Here is a 26,021-nt window from a genome sequence, read left to right as displayed (position 1 = left end):
TAAAACATGAAATCAGACTGATGAAGATCACAGTAACAGCTTTGTTCCTTCTAGAGCTAGCTGGAGAATGAAACTTTCACCTTACTCAGAGTCATGGGCAGATCTGTATCTGCAAAATTGGGGCAGAAATTTCTTGTAGGTGGAAAAGAGTATGTGTGACCCCAGAAAGGGCCAATCTGAAAGAAAGTCCACAGAAGGGGCTCAACACACATGCTTATTTCCTTTTTGCATTTCATCTCCTTTTGTTGGAGTCCTTTTTACCATCTCGGTACTTGACTGATACAAAAGCTTTGCCTTAAATATTTATTTACAATACCAAAGGCTGGGTCTCATTGGTTGGGGACAGTAGGCAGGTTCCTTCCTCCATTTGTGAAGTGCTCAAATGATTTTCTACCACCCTTTGTAAATATTCTCACTAACAGTAGAAATTGACCCCTGGCATGAAATGTCATCCATGGCTGAGTTGTACTTTATCTTGAAGTGCTGGAAAATCATACTTGTTTTTCTTTCATGGGAGCTTGTTGGTTTTGTAGGAAGGTTCTACACACCAAGTTGGAGGATTCACTGTCTTTGAATCTTCCCCTGCCCTACAGTTAGGACTTGGTAACAGTCCATGTCACCCTGCTGGTGTGGAGAGCTTGTGTAGTGGGACATACTTCACATTTTAATTAACATGTTTTCTGCAAGCTTGAATTTCTTCTGACTTGTGCCTGAGAAGCCTCTCAAACCAGCATGGTACTTTATGCTTTGTCGTTGAGTGTCGGGGTGCCAACTTAAGCTATGTGATCATTTTTTAAAAAAAAAAAATTCCTGCTAAAACTTTTTATTGTTTTTATTTTTGTTGTTGAGGCTTAAGGAAATTAACTTTGCCCATAATTCATCCAGCCTGGACTTAGTGACCAACTTATATCTGAGCCAATTAGGAATTAGACCAAACTACGTTCTTAGGTCAATTTAGTTAATATGACACTTCACCAATGACTTTTCTCATATAACCTTTAACAAGAACTCATAAGTAGCATTGATTATCCCCCAAGAGATGAGAGATGGATGGTAATTCAAATGGGCACTTCTAAAAAGATTTCAGTTTTCTGTTCTGTTCCAGGTAGATTGTTTTGAAAATCTTGGGGAAAGACTGAAATTCTCTACCAATCTGAGACTGTATGTGAGTTTTTACATTAACTGGAAAAAACAAGAATCCCAACATGGCACCCAGTAGACCCCCTCAGACAAAGTCATTGACCAAATGAGCACTGTGAATCATTGCAGTAGACAGGTGCTCCTTAATGGGACCGCGAAGACCAAAGAAAAGGACGTTGTTGAATCAATTTCGAAAAAGAATGGGCACCAAACCTTGATAATACTCTCCAATTCCATGGTATTTCAGTGCTCTGAAAGCCTGATAAGTGATTCTGAACTTGTCATGATGCTTGTGATCTTGAAGCAATGTCTGAACTCTTTCCAATGGAGTGAAAATAGCTTCTGTTGTCTCTGCAAATACTGCCGCCACATCACAGATTGCAAACTCAGGATATTGACATGCTTTTAAAAGGACAAGGCAAGACAAATCCTCATTCAGACCAAATGTAAGTGCCAGGTTGGTAGTTTTCTGCATTAATGGTGGAGGGATTCCATTATATAACTTTCTAAATCCATCCCTCCTCAACTGAAGCACTGCATCCCAGGTTTTGATTCCATAGAGCTGCTGTGGAAAAAAGATCTTCAGAATGAAAAATGTGATGGCTATGTTGTTGAAAGCTGCGCAGCAGCCACACAAGCAATGCTTCATCTCACCAACATTTGTAATGTGCGGTGAGATGTCTTGTTTTGAAGATGTAAGGATTGGTGGCCTCTTATCATGAACTTCTGAATCCATCATGTTGTTTAAGGTCTTTCTTCTTCATGAAGGAAATTTTTAAGCCTGTGACACTAGCGGAGTCTGATGGTGTAAGAGATGATAGCTTTTTGGCAACTTTCCCAATTTCTTCCATTGTTACTGGTTTGTCAGGTTCTTTCTTCTGGAGTCAACTTTGATAACTGGATTTCCATGGCTGTGGGCTCCAGGCCCCACACCCTGAGCCACCGGCCCACAGGACCCCTTCATGTGAGTCTGTGAGCCAGAGCCTGCACAGGCCCTGTGGGATCATTTTTGAGTGATGGTTGCTTCAAACATTAGTCCTCTTCAGACTTCGCATGGCTACTCTGTTCCCTGAAGCCCTGTACAGACTCTGCAAACATAGAAGACGAGGAATCAGGAGTAGCTTGATCTTTGGGGATCAAACGCAGCAGAAATACAGTGTGATGGGGACACAGCCTGAAATCAGGGCTCTGTAGTCTTTATCACTCTAACTGAAAGAGTTGTATGTAGATCTTTGGGCTCCCTTGCTCTGTGATTCCAGAGCACTAAGTCTCTCAAGATAGGAGTCAGACCCTGAAGTACAGGGTGGTGGTAAGGAGGCACTCACCTTCTTTCTCTTTATCTTGTCTGAATTGCATGCAGAACATGGGAATTGAGTAGAATGATTTTCAAGGCTCATAAGTTACAATAAGCATGAATTTTGAACTGTTGCACATTCACCTTTATGTTGAGGATTTTTTCTTAATTGAAAGGAAAAGATACTCAATTAGGCCTATTTAGTTTTTACACTGCTTCTCTCACTGCATCCCTTTCCCCAAGGTCCAATTTCAATCTCCTTTTCTTGATGAAACCTGAAGCCTTCCTTGACCACCAAAGCCCATAGTAAACATGTTAATTCAATCATGGCCACTGAACTAGCCTTATTGCACATCTGTATTGTGCCAGGTGCTGGGCCAGAGACTGTGGATTGACAAAGATGAATGACAAAGTTCCAACTTTTGAAGGACATATTATCTGCAGATATAGTCATAGCCCTTATTATCTTCACTATTGAATGCAGTCCATTAAATACCTCCCAGGAGGCACCATTTCCATTATTTTCTTTGTGAACCCTGCCCCCTAGAGTTGTGTAATATGGAGGAAGGGCTGATGGAATGTTATTCTTCTATTGCCATTCTTATTTATTTATTTTTTTGCAGACAAATTCTAAACTTTTTGAGGATAAGGATTATATTTTGACAGTTTTTGTATCCTTATGCACAGAGGTTAGCATGTGATTTTCCTTTAATCAAAATTCAGGAAATACCTAATTGAGTTATTGAAATTGCTTTCCTGGTGTGATTATTAAATTAACTTGTACACCATTGGGGGAGCAGCTGGATACTGATTCCTTAACTACCATGGTGAGTGAATAGAGGAAAGATGGAGCGTCCATTTTTACAAAGATTTCCAGGTAATTCTCTTCAGAGCATTTAAAAAAGTATTGACTCAAATTTCAGCATATAAATATCAGGAAGCAGGTTCACTGATATAAAACTCTTCAATGTAACACAAACAGCCAAGAAAGTGATGTTAAAGTCAGGGACCAATGGGAATCTGTATAGACTAGAATACAACTGTAAAAACTCAAAAACAACAAGAAAACAAAAAAATCCAATCCCAGTAAGATCAACAAGGGAAAAGAAAGACTTGGTTAAATGATGGTGTTTTTTGGTTACCCTTACTGCTGCATAACAAACTAGTCCCAACTGCCTGACTGGAAACAAGAATGATTTATTATTTTTCATAATTGACTTTAAATTGTGCAAGAGCTATGGTCACTTATGCAGCTGCGTTTAGCTGGGAGCTTGACTGGAGATGGAACATCCAAGATGACCTCTCATTGTCCAGGGCTTTCTCCTTGTGACATCTCATCATTCAGTAGTCTAGCCCTAGCCTTTTTGCAAAATGCAAGTTGGCTTCCCAGAGGGGAAGTAGAAACTGCCAATTCTTTTAAGATCTAGGCTTAGAAGTCCTAGAATATCATTGCTACTCCATCCTATTGGACCCTAGAATCTGGATCAGCCCAGATTCTAGGGGAGGAGAAATAGACTTCATCTTTCATTACAAGGAGTATATACAGGAAGGGGAGGAATTGATGGTGTCCATATTTGGGACCATCTACCACACATATTCATAGTCACATCTGCCACGTGTAGTAAGAAGTGGTTATGCCTCTGGTTCATTGAAATTCCAAGTCTAGAAACTGCCATAGGATCCATATGATAGAATTCTATTTAGTAATACAAAGGAAGAGACACAGATATATGCTGCAACATGTATAAACCTCAAACACATCATGCTAAGTGAAATAAGCCAGATATAAAAGACATATCTTTATTACATGATTCTATTTGTATGAAATGTTCAAAAAAGGCAAATCTGAGACAAAAAGCTAAATAATGTCCAGTGGTTGCCAGGAGCCAGAGGTGGGCTTGAGTATAAATTATAAATGGGCACTAGAGATCTTATTGGAATGCTAAAATTCTGTAAAGCTAGTTATTTACACAATGTAGTAAATGAATTAAAAATTGTTGAACTGTACATTTAGAAGGAGTGAATCTTATGGTATGTAAATTATATTTCAATAAAGCTATTAAAAAATACAGGGTTGTAGTCAAGAGAATACAAATGGAAGACATGATTTACAGTAGAAGGGGTAGAGAGAGAAAAGGGGAGGGGAGGGGAGGGGAGGGGAGGGGGGATAGTAGACAATAGGACAGACAGCAGAATACATCAGACACTAGAAAGGCAATATGTCAATCAATGGAAGGGTAACTGATGTGATACAGCAATTTGTATACGGGGTAAAAGCGGGAGTTCATAATCCACTTGAATCAAACCGTGTAATATGATGTATTAAGAACTATGTAATGTTATGAACGACCAATAAAAAAAAAAATACAGGGTTGTGACCTTTTATTCAACAGATGTATTCCAGAAGACCTTGCATAATTCAGGTCTTGCACAATTTAAAGTTAATTTTCCAAAGAAATAAGTGTATAGCAAGTTAGTTTTCCTACAGGAATAAGTGTGAAGAGGTGATATATTCTTAAAGGGCAAAACCCCGCACCCATGGGCATAGTTTTGCTTTACCTGCCTTTTGTTTTCTCAGTCTTGCATCTTTTACACAGCACTGTCTCCTAATTTAACACCAGAGCATATCAAGATCCGTACCTGGCCTTCCTCATAACTTTATCACACTGAACTTCTAGTTCCAAGCTGTTGATTTTCTAGTGTGTTTTTTCGGCAGTATGGGCATCACTTACATGAACTTCTAGATGGCACTATTATAGACTACTCAAAATATTTTTAATTCTTAGTAACTGTCATAGTTACAATTACAACACAATGGCCCCCTAAGACCACTGGTCAAAGTTTGGATGCCCATGCACTATAGGGCCTGCTCATTGAAGGTGGCAAGTATTTATGTTAACCAGTTAGAGAAACACTTTCTGACCGTATTAACAAAAATACAGTTAAGGAGCATCTCAGTTGGCCCACCTTAAAAATTTTGTAAATCTTGACAAAGTTTTACATTTAGGGTGATTAATGTTGTTTTAAATCTTGCTTGTAAAGTGAAATTTCATCATTATCATTACTTTGTGTTCCACACTATTTGAAATTGTTCAGAGTCACAGGAGTTGCTGATGCACTATGCTGCAGAGGTAGTGATGGTGAGACCTAGCCAGCCTCGCTTTCCCCGCCCTCTGTGTTACTGAGATGGGAAAACCTCAACCTTCAGCACATGCATTCCAGATGGCCCAGGGGCCCTTTGTATTAGCTTCTATTCAATTTGTAAGGAGTTTGTTTTCCATGAATTTGCATTAAGTTTCAAGTTAGACTCAATAAGCCTAAATACCAAGTGAAATTCTGTCTGATCCACTCAGCCTCTGGAGCTTGTCAGAAACTCCAAAATTGGCTTGGATTTTCTTCCAGGATTTATGAATCTGGGCTGAACTTGAGGTTCAAAAAGTGATCCAGCCAGTCACTTAATCTGGGATTTCAAAAGAAGTCTTTTGCACATTTCTTTCTATGCATCAAGCATTCTGTCATTGTCTGCTGGATTTATGTCCTGCTCTCCCTAAATGACCTCACTACCTTTTTTGGATCATCATGTTTTTATTGATGTTATGGAGTGAATTGTATAACATCTCCTTACCCCTTTCATATGAATTTCTAATTTCTAGTGCTTCAGAATGTAACCTTTTCTGGAGCTAGGATCTTTATAGAGGTAATCACATCAAAATGAGGTTGTTAGAGTGGACTCAAACCCAATATGGCGGGTGTCCTCGTAACAAAGGGAAATTTGGACATGAATTTATTTTCCGTGAATTTGCATTAAGTTTCAAGTTTGGACATAGGTATACACCCAGGGAGAATGCCATGTATTAGGGCAGAGATTGCAGTGATGTTTCTACTAGTCAAGGAATGCAAAAGATGGCCAGCAAATCACTGGAAGAAGAGAAAGGCATAGAACAGTTTCTTTCACACAGCCCTCAGAGGGTACCAGTCCTGCTGAAATTTTGATCTTGGACTTCTGGTCTTGGACTTCTATTTACCAGAACTGTGAGGTGATAAATTTTTGTGTTTAGAGCATCAGTTTGTGATACTTTGTTGTAAAGCTCTAGCAAACTAATGCAATTGGTAAAATAAGAAGATAGACGAATGACATTTTTTTGGTTTGTATTCTGACTAAATCTTTTCTTACACACATATATTGGTTGATTTTCATAAGAACTCAGAAGGTTAGGCATAAACTTCATTTTACGTGTGAGAAAATGGAGGCCAAGAGACTTAGTGGTTCTCCCAAAACCCAAAGTGACCAAGGTGACACAGCTCTTTTCTAAGTTGACATGAAGACAAAGATTTCCTGATTTCTAGTCCTATCCTCTTGTGCCTTCATGCTGTGGGGAAGCCCAACTATCAAGCTGAGGAAAAGGTGAATATGACATTCTAGGTTACTGCAATTTTATGTTTGTACGCTTTGGTGCTTGATGTTGAACATTGTTCCAGCAGCTATTGCTATTTAACATATCACCCTTAGTGTCAAACAGCAACCATTTATTCTTGCTCATGGATATCATGGGTCAGGAATTCAGAAAAGGTATACTCAACACAATGAGTACATTTTATCTTTGCTCCATGATGTCTGGAACCTCTGTTGGGAAGACTTGAAAATGGGGGTCAACTTGATTGTTGGGGTCTGAAACCACCCAAAGGCTCTTTCACTGCTGTATCTATAGGTCAATGCTCACTATTGGCTGAAACCTCAGCTGGGGATGTCAGCTGGAATTTCTAGTACTGGCCTCTTGATAGTTGGGCTTCCCATAGTATACAGTAGCTGGGTCCAAGGGCAGCAGCCTGTGAGAACTTGACAGAAACTGTGAACCTTTCATGATCTCTTCTTGAAATACATAGTGTCACTTCCACCAGAAACTTAAACCCTCTCAGATTCCAGAGACGCAAAGTAGTCCACTTTACCTTGGGAACACAATGAAAATCACATGAGTACACGTAGGATGGAAGGTATGGTTGTGGCTAGTTTTAAAAAAACAAAAACTGCACCAAGGTTTTTGAAATGAGGTTCTCTATTTATTTGTGATTGTTCTTGACTTGCTTTCACAGTTCTTGTGAATAGATATACTTAAAAATATAATTATAATCTCTATTTTCTTTCATCTAGATTTTATAAAATATGTTTTGCTTATTTTATATACATATGAACCACATTATATATATATATACATATATGTATATTCCTAATACAGAGTTGCTGAAAGAATGAACTAATTCAGGTTTCACTACTAACTTTATGACCTTGGACAAATGACTTCTTTTGACTTCAGTTCCCTCATTTCTAATAGAATTTACATCCTCCGATTTGTGAGGGTTAAATATACTAATACATGAGGAGCAAGTAGCATAATGCCTGATTCACAGTGAGCACTTCATAAACAATAATTGGTAACATCACCATTGTGGCAAGGCATGAAAGACTTATATAATTAAAAAAACCCTCAATATTAGATTATTTTAACATTTCAAATAATCTTAAAGGGAGACATGGCATAAGAAAATATTGATTAAAATGTTTGGTAGAATGCATTTAAGTAGAACTCAAAGGATAATATGGAGAATTGATGTCGTGTGATTCTCCCAAAACCCAAATGGGAAGGAAGTCCGATGAATCCAAATTGAGAAAATGGGGCTTTTGAGGGGTTGATTTTATGTTGACAATCCCATGGTGTCACTTGGGACTCCTGTTCTTATCCCTTAATCTTCTGTCTCTTGGATGTCAAGCAAGCTCCACTCAGACCTACCCAGCACCTTCCTTCAAATGCTTAGCATTCCTTGCTTTTGTAAAGCTGGTATCCCTAGTGTCTCATGGTTTCCAGTGCATCTATGTTTTATCTTCTACATCCTTCGAGCAAAAAACACTGCCTTTTCTACCTTTTATAAGAAATTGAATCCTACAGAGGACATTTATCATGATTTTTATAGGTCTATTCAAGTCTGGAGCTTTGAGGGGAAAGGTTCACCTCATAGTGTTTAATAGTCTGTTCTTGTCTTCTCTTCACTTTCATTTACCTCCTGCAAGTCTGAATTCCAGATACCAGGCCCTCCCAGACTTGATCAGCCCCCCAAAGAGGTGTAGTCCAACATACTAGCAGGAGAGAAGAATAAGTATGGAGAAAATTTAAACAAAGAATCTGGGAGAATCAGACCAAAATCTTTACACATATAAAATTTAATGCTGTTTTTAGCCATGGAAACGCAGTTTGATGAGAATGCTGAAACATGATCACATTTCATTTGAGAACAGCACTCTGAAGTGGGCACTGTTATGACACCCCTATTTGATAGATGAGAGAATGGAGGCAAAGAAGTGAAGTAGTCAAAGTTGCTCTATGACGTGATGTCTAACCTTGTAGTTAGGGCCATATAGGGTCTCATAATTAGACCCCTGCACCCTTGATACATATTCTTAACCATGTTAAGTGATCACTTTATGTGGTATTTTTTGATACTGGGCTAGAATTTTTTCAGATTCAAATGCTTTTAAGGAATAGTCATTTGGACTTTGTGATCTTCAGGGGTCATTTTTCTCTTTCAAAGGAGGTGTATGTGATCCCCTCCATTAATGAACTGTGCTTCCAATTTTGCCTTCTCCAAAAGCTTTTTACTTACTCATTTAAAAATATTTAATAGAGAAATCACCAATGTGCACGTTACAAATGAACCAATATACTATAAAAGATGTTCATTAGGAAGATAAGACCTCCCTTGTTTTTTGGCAATCATTTTATGATATTTCTGATTAATGATTTCATTTGGGCCATTTCAGTGTTCGGTGGTCTTCATTTGTTAGTGTTGATTATAGGATGCCATGCCTCACTGGAATCTGACTCATTCTGACCAACAAATGTGAATTAAAATCAATAGAAATGTCATTAGCATCCCAATATCATGAAAGATAATATAACCATTTCTCATGCATTCAGTTTATTAAAATTTGCTAAAGTGTGAAATATGTAGGACAAGTAATGATGTTTTAATCTTTCACCAAGGTAACAATTGAAAGCTGATTGATTCCATTCAGTAATTATAAAATCAGAATGATGGAAGATTGTAATCAAGTAGGATTCATTCTCCTACTTTGTCACTCCTCCATGCAAGATAAAATTCTCATTTGCATCATCTCTTTTATCTGAAAAGAAATCAAACTTCTATTTGCTTCACTAAATCTACGAGGTAGATAATAGCCTTTCCTGACTCTGGAAGCCATGGTGAGGCGGCTGCTGCCTACTAATAGCTGGGAAGTCAGGGACAGCCCTTCTTTAATTCCACGATGTCTCTGTGAGAACAGCCAACTCTGGGATCTACGTATTCAAACTATAACACTCCTACAATTTTTTTTTCCATTTGGTACTGGGGATTCAACCCAGGGGCACTTTACCACTAAGCTACATCCCCAGCCCTTTTTATATTTCATTTTGAAACAGGTCTCACTAAGTTGCTTAGAGCCTTGCTAAGTGGCTAAGGCTGGCCTCAAGCTTCTGATCCTCCTGCCTTAACCTGCCGAGTTGCTGGAATTACAGGTGTGTACCACTGTACCTGGCCTCTCCCTGCCAACTTTTGTTTGGCTGCTGAGTGAAGGTTTGTACACTAGGGTGCTGCTTTTCCTGTCTTAGGTAAGATAGTTCTGGGTGAATGTAGCTGATCAAACATAAATCACATAGTCAATCCACTCAGCTTGTAGAGATCTGGGGGAAACTTTCTTTGTTCCAAAAAGGCTGGCAAGAACCCTAATTTACTTGTCTTTATAGATAGGAAAATCAGTAGGGCCAGGGTTGTGGCTCAATGGTAGAGTGTTTGCCTAGCATGTGTGAGGCACTGGGTTCGATCCCCAGCACCACATAAAAATAAATAAAATAAAGATAGGAGAATCACTGTTAGCCCAGGGGCATCTAGGTGTCAGGCTGGGTATAGAGTGGGGAAGACCTGAACAGTAGGGGCAGGAAAAGGGAGGGGCCCATGCTGTTCGGCCTAGGTCCTAGAGTTTCAAAACTGGGAAGAGAAGAAGGCTAGGAGAAATCAGGAGGTGCTGACAACCTTAATGGCTCATGTCAGCATCTAGTTAGCATGGATGATGGCTTTGAAGATCCAGGTTGCAGAGTAGATCATTTTTAGCCATCATTGTTACACAACCAAGAATGTAATGGTATCATCAGCTAATTTGAGAACAATAAACTCTTACTGGGAAAATAAAAATTCCTCAGTGAGCATTTTCTTCACTGTGTACGACTCCTCCTTGTCCCAGTTAGGCCAGGGGTCCTGTTACATGCAAAGAACCTTTTTAAAAAAAATTGCTCTTCCTTCTAGCACTTTTCACATAATCCTGTTTGTGGGCTTATTTGTTTAGTAACAGCCTTCCCACCATTGGACAGGAAGCTTTGCAAGGACAAGCACTGAGCTTGTGTGTGTGTTGAATAGGGTTGAATAAATATCCTGATATCTGCTCCCCTTTGTCTCTCAAGGAGCCTGACCTGCATAAGAACTTGTTAGACTTTTTCCTTCTGTACTCAAAAAGATGTCTACCTGTCTCTGAATCTCCCTCTACCAGCCACAATGAGTGTCTATAGGACCTGACTGTATGACATTTTTAGAAGTGATTTTATAACACACTCTACAAATTAGTCATAATTTCCATTCTCAATGGATTTGGACGCTCTAATGACTTTGATGTGGTTGAGTATGAAAGCTGAGACTTAGGAATATCTTCCCATAGCTCAGGTAGATGAAGCAGTGGGGTGATTCTACTCATTGTTAAACAAATATTTACCTTTATTTTTTTGTCATAGTTATGAACCTTCTAATAAAAATTCTGTGGGCGGTATTGTGGAAAGGTGGTTGTTTTTGGAGCCACACAGATCTGGATTTGAGACTGAACTCTCACACTTACTAGCTATGACGTCTCTCATCTGTAAACTGGGGAAAATTGTGCCTGTTCTATAGGGGTGTCCTGTGGGCTAGACATAATAGAGACCATAGTGCCCATTACGATGCCCGATACATTGCAAGGACTAAGTATGTGGTATATTATAGTGAGGAATTATTGCCAAATTTCAAAAAGTGAAAATTGATATCATAGAAGTCAGATAATTTATTTTAAAATCCACAAAAAACTGTGAGATGATGCTCAGTAGAAATGGACACAGTTCTTTTAAGCTCCACAGAGAGACAGATTTTGGGGAATGCTGGAGAAAGTTTAATATTCAGGAACATATGGGCATTGACTATTTTTCTCTACTACCCCAAGATGTGGCTTTGCTGATGAATATGTTATAGAACCAGGAGATCTTGGCCCTGAAATACATTTCCTTGGATGAAGCTCTTAGATTATTAGTGTAGGACTGATATGGTTATGTAAGCCCACAGTTTAAAAGGGCACCAGTTCAGCAAGGTACCTGGTGGTACCCTTCTTGTTCAGGGCATCCTATAGGGGAGAGAGGCCAGACCAAAACATACAACATCCCCTGCTGTTGTGGGTAAAACTTCCCTTCTGTTGAGAATTCTTGATTTGCAAAATTGGGAATGCAAAGCAGGTGTGTTTGAAGCTGTCCAAGCCCATCAGAACTCTGCAGTCCTTGGGCCCAGTGGCTCTCACTCTGGCCTCAGATTAGAATCACCTGGGGGTGGCTAAAAAAAGATCGTGGTCTGGGTCTCCCATCAGATCAGTTAAATGTAGATTTTGAGGGAAGGGGTCTAGACATTTGTATTAAAAAATAATAACTCCAGCCAGGTGCTGTGGTGTACATCTGTAATCCCAGCTTCTCCAGAGGCCAAAGCAGGAAGATGGCAAATCTGAGGCCAATTGGGCAACTCAGTGAGACCCTGTCTCAGAATGAAAAAAAAAAAAAAAAAAACAAAAAGGACTGAGGATGCAGTGAAGTGTTAGAGCTCCTCTGGGCTCAATCCCCAGTACTGCAAATGGACAAAACAAAACAAATCTCTGTAGGTGATTTGAATGTTTTAAGGTTGAAAAATCACTGCTGGCCCAGATTTCTCAATACTAATCACACTCTAAAAATCTCAGCTTACATGTAGAGCAACACCATATAGAATAGTGAATAAAACATAAAAGAGCCTACATCTACCGCCTTCACGTAGTTGGTTGAGGCCATTGGTTTGGGAAATAGGCTTTTTGCTAACATCACCTGGAATAGGGAGCTCATTGTTTTTTAAACCATTAAAACCCCATAGGAGATGAGGTGATGGATTCTGGGAATGGGATGTCAAGATGTGTCACTTTAAATGCTGAGTTTTTAGGAAATGCTCTTCTTAGAGTGCCTCCCTTGGGCCTGATGGTTTGGCAGCTTTACATCTAGCACTTAGCTGCTACCCCACCAGGGATCCTCCCTCTGATCCCAGGATATTGAAGAGGTTTTATTGGCAAAGGCAGCATTTAAAACCAGCTCCTATAATGAGCTCTCTGATAGTCATCCCTGCACAGGTGACGACTCTTCAGGTGGGCTCTCATTGTGTGAGAGAACGGTACCTGTTCCCAGCTGCTAAGGAGGAATCAGGATGGTGGCACGTTAGAACTGAAGGGACTAAAGAGATGTGTTTGGTCACCCTGCCCAGGGGGAAATTGAGGCCCAGAGGCTAGACAACATGTAATGAAGCAGCTGATCCATAGAGCAAGTCTCCTGGCCCAGGTTAGGGCCTTCCCCTGTTACAATTCCCTCCACTCCTATTCTTTTGATTTTCTGTTTTATTCTTTTCCTTCTCTTCCTAGTTTCCTTCTGACTCCATTATTTCTCCTTTCCCCCCATTTTCCTTTTTGACTTTGTTGTCTTAAGTCTTATGTCTTTAGATCTTTTTTTTTTTTTCTTTTTCAATGACTGAGGCTCTCTTGACCAGAAATGATGGCTACTTCTTAGACTCACCAGTTTCAGTGAATCAGGTGATGGTTAACATTTGTAATCTGTAGTTTAAAAAAATAGAAAACTTTTGTCAAAAGTAGTAAAAATTAATAGGAAAATGGGTAAAAAGGAAAGTAAAAGTTCAATATTTCTGAACTCCTTCCAGAGGCAGATGCTGTTAGGCAGAGCAGAAAACTTCCCCAAACTCTTCACAGATGGGAATAGATGATGTTGGACAACTAGACTGTAGTGTGAAAACTCGTTTGAAGAAAACTTCTTGTGGCATCTCAGCAGGAGAACATGTTCATCAACAGGATGGTTATTGCTTGCCTGGTTGGAATTTTTATCTTCTGCATCATTCTATTTTATATCATGGGGATTCAACCAGAGAATATTTCCTTCCATTTGTGTGACATCTTCTCTTCAGGATCATACCTTCTCCCAAACACTTTAGAATATAAAAATGTATTAAAGAGACATGTATTTTTCTCTCAGATATTTCCAAACCAATCCCTATAAAAACAGAAAAAGGATAAAATGTAGATCTGAATATATTTTTATTGACTGTCTTTTCTGTCTTCTCAATCTTCCTGGAGTAAGCAGATTATCATGAAATTCCCTAGAGGGACAAAGTCTGTGTTCTGAGCTTGCCGTGATGGAGAGGAGGGAGTGAGGGGGTGAGCAATGATCCCTCTCCAAGTGTTTTTTTTTAAAATATTTATTTTTTAGCTGTACCTAAAAAATTGTACAATACCTTTGTTTTATTTATTTATTTTTATGTGGTGCTGAGGACCGACCCCAGGGCCTCACATGTGCTAGATGAGCGCTCTACCACTGAACTATAACCCCAGCCTTCACCAAGTGCTTTCTAACAGGTCACTGCATTCATTCATGCTTTGATGCTCAGCATCCATGTGCCCTTTGTGAATCCCTTCTTCCCATTGCTCGGATCATTTCAGTGTAATAAATCTGGCCCCACATCCAACTCTAGGGGTGGTTCATGAGACCCAGGCTTACCATCAGTGGACACATAGGGTTCTCCTGCCTCTACTGAGTAGTTGGAGATGGACTTCTGATCCTGTAGAGCCAGTGAGATCTCTGAAAGAAAACAAACAAACAAACAAACAAACCAGTGCCCTGTTTTTCCAGTAGAACTTGAAAGGATGTGGGCTGAAGCTGTAGTCAGTCATAAAGGGAAAGTCCAATTGAGATTAACACAAATGATGAAGGATGAGAGAAATCAGATAATGTTTGAATAGACTCAGAGGAGATTTAGTCAAGTGGGCAGAGTTGGGGATAAACTAGTGGAAATAAATCTTGGGATAGAATTGTACTCCCCCATGCCCTAAGATATGTTTAAGTCCAAATCCTGGGAACTGAAGAATATGACCTCCCTGGAAATAGGGTTTTGTAGGTAAAATTAAGATGTAAATGAAGATGAGGTCATGTAAGAGTAGAATAGGTTCTTAATACATGATGGCTGACATAGAAGAGACACAGGAACAGAGGCACACAGGGAAGAGAAAGCAATGCCAAGATGCAGGGACACACGTGGAGAAAGCCATGTGACAATAGAGGCAGATTCTGCAGTGATGCAGCTACAAGTCAAGAACTGCCAGATTTTGCTGCCAAACAACCAAAGATAGGAAGAGGCAAGGAAGAGCTTTCAGAGGGAGCAAGGCCCTGCCAACAACTTAATTTCAGACTTTTAGGCTCCAGAATTATAAGACATAAATTTCTGTTGTTTCAAGTACAGTTTGTGTTATTTTGTCATGACAGCCCTAGCAAATTAATATGATAAATACATAGAAAACTAAGGATGTGAAAAAGGTGTGTGTGTGTGTTTTTTAACTCCAGGGAAAATAAAAAATTTGTTCAGGAAAGGAAAGATGAGTATGGTACTCACATGGCTGAGTTGTGAAGAAGTTATTAGTCATAAAATATAAACATTGGTTATTGCTCTTACCAAAATTATAATGTACTGGGAAGTACAAATGTGTGGTGGGGTTGTGTGTGTGTGTGTGTGTGTGTGTATACACACACATGCTTATACCCAACCATCTTTTATGGTGTCAAATCAACATACAATGCTTAAAAAAATCAAGAAGTAGCAACATGAAACATTATGTAGAGATATAAAAGTAAATATAAACAATTCAGTTAAAAGAGTTAGAAATAGCTACCTCTCAGGGAGCAGGAAAAAGGAGCTGAGGATTACTTGGACCACTTTTTTTGCAACAGGATTTGTAGAACTATTTGACTATTGCTTTAAAAAGGAGAATAATATTTGAATCTATGAGGCAAATTGTGCAACTAAGGGATGTGCTGACTTTGGACAAAAGTATGTAATTGGATAAATTTATTTTGGGGGCTAGTTATTAATATCTGTTTCCTGTGCAGTGTGGGAGGGTCAGCTGAGTTCCTCCATAAAGTCTCCACCTCTCCCCTTGTCCCACATCTAAAGCCTGCTCACTCTAAGTTTGTAATTACTGTTTAAAAACATAGGTTTTATTTTAACAGGGGTCTTCCCTTAAAATTAAAACAGGTTTCTAAAGATGAAATTCTAGGTGTGTATGTTTACTTAGAGTGGGTGTCACAGGCACTTTCTTATCCCACTGAAATCCTGAGTCAGATAAATTCATTTTCAACTAGTAACTAAGAGCTGAGAATACTTGGCCCCTTACACTGACCTGAAGGCAAATGTCTCTCAGCCATTCTTCTTTAATCCTCCTTGGGAAAGAAGGATCCAGCCTGCACTGCTGCTTTCCACCATCAGAGGGCAGTGAGGCTGTGAATGCCCAGGAGGGAGGGGGAAATCTGCTTAGCAGCACCTGGAGAGTGGGAGGAAGTGTCTCGCAGTGTTTGCACTTAAGACATCTCAGTAGCTAGATATTTCATTGGTACAAATGGTGTGTTTTCTTCTAAATTTTGTGCCAATCCAAAAAGGCAGTGAGTTAGATCTTAATGCATTTGCCTTGGCTATCTATTTCATGTTGACCCAGGAATTTATTAGGAAAATGTGGAGAATTGCAGGAATAAGTTTAGATTGGCATTTCCCCAATTTCCTACTTGTAGAATAGATTTGGTACATGTTCTGGAAGAACATAGTGTCAGCTGAAATGGTGTTCTGCTTTCTTCCCTATTATTCTGAAATAGATGTGCTTCTCACACGCATGGATAGACCATTTACCCCTGATTTGTATCTCAGGGACAAATCTGACTTATTAGCACCGTTATTTGTAAACTGCTAACCTGGTTCTCTGTGCTGTTGTAACGCTATCTTGATGGGTTGCTGTGAAAATGTGAAGATGTCTGTCAGGCAGGAAAAATTATGTAAAAATGATGTGGGTATAGAAAATGGAATCGACAAAATGTAATAAACTCCTCCTGGGCTGAAGAGCTGAGCTGCATATGTAATGAAGTACTTTAGGATTACGTCACCTTTTATATAACATCTGGCAGTGACTTTTATTTCAGAGCTAATTTGAAGAAGCCTGGCACATTTTTTCTTCCCCTCCCTGAGCCTGCCTTTATCTGAAAGAAGAAAAAGGAACTGTTACATTTTGCATGCAAAAAAAAAAAAAATTCAAAGTGGCTAGATTACTCCCTTAGGGTAATGGAGAAAGGAAAAAAGAAATTGAAAAAGGTCAGGTGAACAAAGCAGATGGAATGAAGAGTTTTGTGTGATTCTTAGTGAAATTGGACAAGTCTAAGCAACAGACAGGTAATCTGGGTGGCTCTGCCCTTCCCTCTTCCCTCCTTTGCCCTGTGCTTGGCTCTGGCTGTATTTCCTGACCCCAAGAATACTATGGAAATAGTTGTTCCTTAAATATTTTATTGGAAGTGGGTAACTGAAAACAAATGATTGAGATAATTTAGGAAAGTCCTAAAATTTCTTCCATTAGCTTTTTGGAATAAAGCTTTCCCTCAAGCCAGCACCTCTCTCCCTAATAATGTCCAGACTGATTGATCTATCATAATATTTGGATGATCAAATCATCTCTTTAGTATGTTTGAATAGACAGTGGTGAAAGGTCTTCTATGAAACTTAATGGGCATTCATGCCCTTGCAGCTGGGGACAGGAGGGACAAGAGACTCTTTTCCTGACCTCATTGTGCCTCTCTCCATGTTTGCCTTGGTGAACCATGTGTGATGACCTCAGTGTTCTCTTTCACCACATAGGTTTTGAAACTACCATTCTTGCTTCAGTCCTGGAGATGTCCTTCTGGGAATGTCAAGGCTATGTCCACAATTCAAAAGAGGTAGTGTCTTACTTTTGTATCTAATGAACTTCCAACAATGTGTTTGAAAGTTAGTTGAATGTATGAAAGTCAAACAATAGATTTGCATGTTGTAAGGAAGAATTTGTTCTCATGGAGCTGAAGTATATGATGAAACCTCTAATTATGATTCCTGCCAGTGCCACCTCCCTCAGGCCTTGGCAACCTTGTGGGTGGGTGAGAACAGGCACTGGGCTGAAGTGGGTGGCAACTGCCAGTCGTTGTGGGCTGAGGGAAGTTAATCCAGGAATCTTTCTTTCCAAGACTTGGCTCTCTTTCTCTCAGCTAAGCCTGAGAGGGCAAGGGATGGAACAGAGGGACTGGTTCTTATTCTACCTCAAAGAATAACCACACGTGAACCCATGATGTGGTTGACTTGGTGCCAGTGGACATGGGTTTAATGGGTGAACAAGGATGGGGTGTCAGCCAAAAGACACCTTCAGAGATGTAGGGCTAGAATCCTTGGCCATGGTCTCTGGAGTCAGTGGATGGTTTCAGCTTGACCATGCTGGACTCATCTCTGGTACTGTGGGAAGGAGGTGCTGGAGAAATTCATCTGTTCTCTTGTCTTGGACTGGGTCCCTTCTCTTAGTTGCCACAGCTGCCCAACATGTGATAGCTTTATCATTACTCTAAGGTAATTTAGGAAAGACTGAATTTTGAGTACAAAAGTTTTGGAGATGTCAGTGTTTAATATGTGATAGTGAGGCATCCTGATTAAGTATTGTTGCATGGTACACTGCCCCAAAACTTACTGTCTTGAAACAATGCCGTTTAATTGTATCTCATAAATTTATGGGTAGAAATTTGAGCAGTGCTTGGCTGGGTGATTCTTCTGCATCACATAACTTTGACCATATTCACTTGATGGTCTGGTGTGGGCTGAAGGATCCATGATGGCTTCACTCACATGATTGGACTTTGGGCCATTGTCCTTCTCTGTATAGACTGAGGGCTTTCCCCCATGTTCTCTCTAGAAGACAGGTGGGGTTTTACATCCCTACCCAGGACTCTGCCAGTTCTCTTAAATACTAGGCTTGGAATTGATATTGTGCCAATTCTATCATACTCCATTGGTCAAAGCATGGCAACCCAGAATAAAAAATAATAGAAACAGATTCCTCCTTCCAAAGAAGAGGAGTGTCAAAGAATTTGTAGCCATCCAAGATCCACCATGTGGGGTTTACATAAACATAGAACACGGGGGAGTGGAGCAAACAAGAGGATGTGTAAGGGAAAGATGTTCCTAACTAGGGTGCAGTGTCATCAGGAGGACAAGCCTTCTTCTTTCCTGTCACCCAGGGAAAATATTCAACAGGAAGAGCTGGGAACTCTCATTTCTTATCTTCTCCACTATATTACACTGGGGTGCCAATGAAGAAAAAAGCAGGTTTTGAAAACTGTTTAGATTTTTCTATTTGCATAGAGCAGGGTGAGTAGGGAAGAGAAGTGTTTTTTTTTTAAGTCTAATTTAACTGCATTTAATTTCCTTTGTCTACAAGTACTATAGAACATACAAATCCCATCAAAAGCTGTAATAAGAATGATAGCGCCAAAACAGTGCTCACTGCTGTAGATGCGATACAATAATGGCACTGTCATGGGTTCCCCTTTTAGGCTCTCATTTGATTTGATTAATTTTTGAAAGACAACTTATGCATATAGTATAAATTTTAGGGGAGCAGTAAAGCATAGAGTAAAAATCTCCCTCATATTCTTATTCATGAGTCCCTCATGTCCCTTCTTTGGAGTCAGTCAACTCCTTTTTCATATAACTTTCTGGACAAATTTTGTGCATGTGCAAATACCCCCTCTGCATTTGTGTGTGTGTGTGTGTGTGTGTAATTATAGGATATATAATCATATATCCTTACCCCTAAAATATACACATACTGTATTATTTTTTCACCTTGTTTTTTCATGAAACAATATATTAGAAATTACTCCATATCAGTAAATCTAGATTAACTTATTTATCTCCAAAAACTACATAGTATTCTGTTGCAATAACATAAATAATATCTTAAAAAATTTTTTAAAGCAGTCTCCTGCTGATGGCTATTTATGTTGTTTCCAACTTTTTGCTATTATGAGTAGTATAACAATAGTCTTGGTCATGCATATTTGTGCCTATGTGCAACTATATCTAGAAATGGAATTATGGGGTTGAGGGGTAAGGGCATTGTAATTCTCATGTCTATTAGCAAATGATCTTCCGTGGAGATTCTACCAGATTATATTCTTCTACTAAGCTTTTGTTGTAGGTTCAGGATATTGTCAATGGAATTTTTTGGGGGAAGGTCAAAACAAGCTGTAAGATTGAAGAAAGATTGACATTTGTGTTTTTATATTAGCCTTCATTTTATGAGATTTCTAAGTACTTTACCAAACACTCTGGCAAAGAAGACAAATATCAGGCATTCCTTGCTAAGAGGAATCCTGCCACATGGAGTACTGAAGTCTGGACTCAAGAGTGATAAGAATCTGTTCTAGTTCGTCATTGCCAGTACTCACTATGGGATCTTGATTAAGCCAATTATCCTTTCTTTGACCTCAGCTTTTTAATTTTTCAAATGAGTATTTGGAGGAGATGATCTCAGAAGAATGCTTGGATCCAAAATTATTTGATTCTACAACACTCCTTTCACTTTTATAATACAATAAAAATCCCTACATAATATGCAAGTCCCTGTGTGAAATAAAAATACAGGGCCCCTGTTCAAGAATTGTTAAGAGTTTCAAGATGGCCACAAAAGAGCACTAACCCAAGCATGGGTCCTTCTAAGTACAGGGACCCTGTGGAACTGCATAGGTGGCAAGTTCATAAACTTGGTTCTGCTCCTAAAAACATTATTGTCTCCAAACCTATAGTCTATTTCTACTGAAATGTTTGGTGGCAGTTTGTCACAGACACGAACCTGAGATGCACATCATTCTTTTCTTAGGAAATCTGCTTTGTCCCACAGCCCTTTGCTGTAAGAAGCCATGCTAAACAGTAGCTTGTGTGATGGGCACCCACTGACTGGAACACAGGCACCTGACTCAGGGCAACCCATTCACAGCTGGTGAGAAGCTGGTAGGGTAATCTGACCAGAAAAACTCTGATCAATGGGAGTTAAGTAATTACATTAGCAAACAGATTCTCCCTCTCTCTCTGGAACTTGAGCTGAGATATCAGGAGAGGTTTGGATTGAGGGTTAGGGGATGGTAGGAGTCGGGGTGAATAGGTAGAGAAAAGAGAAGCCACACATATTGACATGCATAGCTGAACAGTGAATCCTCATTACTTGAGGGAGCCTAAGAGAATTTATTCCTGTCCTTTGTAACCCCCAAAGCATAATTAACCCAGTCTTATGCACAGATTTAGTCTATTAATAATTAATTCATCTAGGGAGTATGGATTAATAACAATTAGAAGTAACGAAACAGGAAAATCACCCCAAATTCCCATCTTCTCCTTCCTCTGTCAACTGCTGCATTAGAATCAGCTGGCTGAGTTTGCCTGTGTTGGCCAGGTGAGGTGAGGGGTTGCTCAGAGCCCTTGAGTAGGGCCCTTTTATCTTTTTCCTATTTTATTTATTTGTGTCTCAGCTAACTTTCTTATATATCCCAAGGACTTTTTTTTTTTCTAACTTCTCCTAAGTTATTCTTGACATCTTGTTCTACTTCCAGTGGAGTAGCCCTAGGAAAAATGTAGCTGTCAAATGTGCAAGAAGACATACATTTTCTTAGTGTATATCTTTTTCTTTCTGTTCGACTATGCTAATGAATCCCTAGAGTCTGCAGCAGGGTAAGCCAAGAGCTGGACTAAATGACCTCTGCAGACCTTTTGCAGTTTAGCCATGCTAAGGAAAGAATCCCAAATAATCATTTCCTAAATGCTAATTACAGAACATCTATATAATCATTGCATGTTTTCCCTTTCCTTCATGGTTCAATAGAGGCTGAGTTTGTTGGTGTTCAGATGAATGATCAACTAATTTGGTCAGGAATGTCATATAACTTATTGTTGACAGTAATTTGCTTTCTAGGATGCATTAAAATCTGTGGTGCGTGGGTGCATTACTTATAGTAACATATACTGCACTGGGTTGCTGTTTAAATGAAGCATGTGCATGTGAAGTGGGTCCTGATTCATTTGAATCACTCTGTAAGCCTGAGTACCCTGGAGAACATGAGAGGACCCAGAGTGCTCATCTTCCTCTCACATGCCTCTTAGTAGGGCACTGTGTAGCTGTGTTTGTAAGTATTCTAGGAAAACAAATCGCCCAATTGGCATTGAACTTGGAGAAAGAGACTTTTCTGTTTGCCTTTATATTGAGGCACTGCTGACAGTGTTTTACACTGAAAAGACCCAGGCCCAGGTTGGGGAACGAAGGTGAAAGACCTGGAGTCCTAAGCTCATCCTTGCCTTGGGTACCAGCTATACTTTTCCAACACTCAGCAGGTATCTTGGTGTACACCAAGGTGGGACTGACTTAAACCTGTTGGCTATCTGGGGTATTACCATGGGAACATGCTGATGTTTCAGCCAATGTTTCTGTACACAAGAAAGGGAAAATGAACCTAGAAATATTGCCAGTTCATTTTGCTATGAGTTCCAAGAGTTTAAGCCTTTCCATGTCTATTTTCTCTTCAAAACTGAAGTTGCTACTATAAATTCTGAGACTTGTTCCTCCCAGGTATACTATTGTAATACCTTTTCTTTACATAAAAAATATCTGGGTTTTTGAAAATAACTGTAAATCAAGCTGGGGATGATATGATATTACAGGTACTCATCTGTAATTCCATCTATTTAGGAGGCTGAAGCAAGAGGATTGCAAGTTTGAGGCCAGCCTGGACAACTTAGTGAGACCCTGCCTCAAGATAAAAAATAATAATAAAAAAGAGCTAAGGGGCTGGGGCTGTAGCCCAGTGGCAGAGAGCTCACCTGGCACATGTCAGGCACTGGGTTAGATCCTTAGTACTGTATAAAAATAAAAACAAAATAAAAATAAAGGCCTGCTGTCCATCTACAAATAAAAAAGAAAGAAAGAAAGAAAAAAAGAGCTGGGGATCAGAAACACTTATCTCAGTGAGTGATGGCAGAACCTAACATAATATATTTATATTACACACACACACACACACACACACACACACACACACTCACACACTCAAATTTATCAGGAGGCTGGCTGCAGTGTTAACAGAGTAGTGGGTGGGCTAGGAGAATGTCATTTATTTAGGCATTTGAAACATTGTTAGTAAAATGTCTCCTAACAATCATAAATGCAACCTGTCAACAGGAGGTGTGAAGGCAAGAACTCCCATGGCTTAGAACCTTAGTATCCTGAGGAAATCCAGGGTGAAATTCATGGCTAATTGCCAGAATGCAGAGGGATGAATGGCAGATAACTACGGTGATCTCTAGTAAGGTGCTGTGGCTTATTTTATTATTTCTGTTTCCCAATTAGTTATGAGAACATTCTCATAAATTTACATATTTCAGAGCCCACATGGTAAGTGCAGAAGCAATGTCACTTAATTTACAGTTGAATATAGACCTCTCATTGAATATTACCCATTTTTTACAGAATCATTGTTTCTTTTGAAAAACCCTCAAAAAGAACAAAGCAAATGGCATAAACAGGACCCAGGGTTTTCTCAGGTGCTGTAGAAGTCTCCAGGTTCTTCTGATACCACCATGACACTGCAGTTGGTGGGCAAGGCATTTTGGTGTGAACCAAGAGAAAGCAAGCTTTTGAGTTGTGGGTTAAATGAAATGTCAGCAAGCAGCAGAAATTAGGCAAAACTGTGAGAAATTCCAGAGGTTAGAGTGAATGAGGGAACTGGGTAATCTGCTGGAACATTTACCTTAAAGATTTGTCTGCCCCCATTTAACCTGGTTGCAAAATATTCAAACAAAATAAAGAATATAAAATAAAAGTAAACGTACTAATGTCTCATTCCTCTTGAATTTTAGTCTCCTCATCAGAGATAACTGCACAGACGTTTGTACATAGACATTTCACACCCAAATTATTATTATTATTTTTTGGTACCAGGAATTGAACCCAGCGAAGTTTCACCACTGAGCCACATCCCCAACCCATTTTTTTAAAGGTATTTTTGAGACAGGGTCTTGCTAAGTTGCTTAGGGCCTTGCTAAGGCTGTCTTTGAATTTGTGATCCTCCTGCCTCAGCCTCCTGAGCTGCTGGGGTTACACATCTGTACCTGACTCACACCCAAATTTGTGTGTGTATTCAAGTGTATAAATTTCTTTAAAAAAAAGTAAAAAGTAAATATTGCACATGTTATCGTATTTAGCAATCTGTCCAAGTACAAATAAATCAACTGCATTCTTTTAAACCATAGCAGTTTTTTTCCCTTTAGGTGGACATTTGGTTTTCTTTATTGTTTATAAACAATATTCAGTGAATTCCCTTGCTGATGTTTCTCTGTGTACTCATGTAACATTCCTCTAGGATAGAGGCTTACCTGTGGAGTTTCTAGGTAGAAATGTATGTACATTTGGAGTATTGATAGATGCTGCAAAATTTCTTTAAAAGAACACTCATTTTTCCTGTCTGCCCTCAGTGTATAAGAATATCTATTTTTCCCATATCCTTGACAACTCTGTATATTATCAATCTTACTAATTTTAGCCAATCTGGGTGATGAAGAAGAATGACTTAGTTGTTTTTTAATTTATATTTCCTTGGTTAGTAAATGTTGAGCACATTTCCCTGTACTAAGTGGCTATTTGCCTTTTTCTGTGAAATGCCTCTTCTTGTCTATTGTGTACTTTTTCTATTGTGTTCTTGGTTTTACTGACTTAGAATCATTCTATGTATTTTCTAGATATAAATTACTTGGGTTGTATGTACCTCACATATTTGATACACTTTGACACTTGTCATTTTTCTTTGCCCATGGTGTCTTATATAGTAAGGAAGTTCATGTCATCTAATCTGTCAGTCTTTTCCTTTAATGGCTTGGTGGTTTTACACCTGATCCAAGATTATAAAAATGTTTTCCTCAATACTTTGTAAGTAAAAAAATATCTAATCCTTTAATGAATCTGATATTTATTGAAGTAGTTTTGTGTGATGTGTGATAAAGGAAAAATTTCCTTCTTCTCTGGAATAAATTCTCATTTACAGACACACCCGCCTCTGATATATGCCATCTGTTTTTCTGTGACACCTTGGATTTATGCATCCTTCAGATGTCTGTAGAGAGAATGCCCTGAAATTACATGAAGAATTTTGTGAAATGTGTATTTTTTCACGTGGAGAAATCCCTTAATTTTCATCAGATTCTCAAAAGGATGCATGATCCAACAACGGTTAGGAAGACTGGGTTTCATGCTCTCCCTCATCCACCATCAGGAAGTCCCACAGAGGTAGCCTTGTTTCTATATCCCCTCCCAATCCCCCTTTATTTCTTTAGTTCTTCCCATTGAATATCAGTGTTTTCCAGTTAATCCATTCAACAGATGTTAAATGAGCTCCTATTGCATTAGGCATGGTATCAACCAAGCCCACTAAGACCTGAAAACTGTCCTCGACTGATGGATAGACGTATGTGTGTGTGTAGTGTCATTTATGAATGATCATTCTGGCATTGAAGAGAATAAAGATATAACAAAAAGACCTGTTAGAAGTTGATGGAGAAACATGAGGGTGAAATATTAGGGACTGAACTGAAGTTGTGGCAGTGGATAGAGCATGGGTGTGAGAGATTCAAGATATACTAAAAAGGTAAAATATTTATTGAGTTATTGAATATGGGAGTTAGTGGAAAATTAAGTCAGGAATAATTGCCAGTGTTTTGGCTTGGGTGACTGGTTGCTTGGTGGACTCATTTGCTGAATTAGGAAATATAGATCGAGATTTAAAGGAAAAGTTGAGTTTATCTTTCAACATATGCAGTCCTGATTATTAATATAGTGCCAGAAATGGATGTGATTATCTCTGGGGAATATCAGTGTTTTAGAGATTCCTGGAGAAAGGGGAAGGTTATTTGGTTGAGAAAGAGAGATATGAGCTGGTGCGGTGGCACATGCCTGTAATCTCAGTGGCTCAGGAGGCTGAGGCAGGAAGATCTCAAGTTCAAAGCCACCCTCAGCAACTGAGTTGCAAAGCAACTCAGTGAGACCCCGTCTCTAAATAAAATACAAAATAGAGCTGGGGATGTGGCTCAGTGGCTGAGTGCCCCTAAGTCCAAACCCTGGTTTCCCCCTCTCCCAAAAAAAGAGAAAGGAAAAAAAAAAGAGAGAGAGATATGAGAAACAGCAACATATCACAGAAGACATGAGAGTTTCAAAAAGGAGGAAGGGGGATGTTAGGGTGATCTGGCTGAGACAGCTGTCACCCATTGATCACCAGGGTTGATTCTGCTGATCTGGCTGACTAGGCAAGTGGCT

General features: G+C 39.3%; 1 pseudogene; it reads right to left on the bottom strand.

Moving 5' to 3' along the window:
• Positions 1-987: 987 nt before the first annotated feature.
• LOC113184246 (mitochondrial nicotinamide adenine dinucleotide transporter SLC25A51-like) lies at positions 988-1,879 on the bottom strand (annotated as a pseudogene).
• Positions 1,880-26,021: the final 24,142 nt, after the last annotated feature.

Source organism: Urocitellus parryii, chromosome 1 (genome assembly GCF_045843805.1).
Source record: "Urocitellus parryii isolate mUroPar1 chromosome 1, mUroPar1.hap1, whole genome shotgun sequence".
NCBI lineage: Eukaryota > Metazoa > Chordata > Mammalia > Rodentia > Sciuridae > Urocitellus > Urocitellus parryii.
Note: the sequence above shows the minus strand (reverse complement) of the source record. Positions and strands in the feature narration are given on the sequence as shown.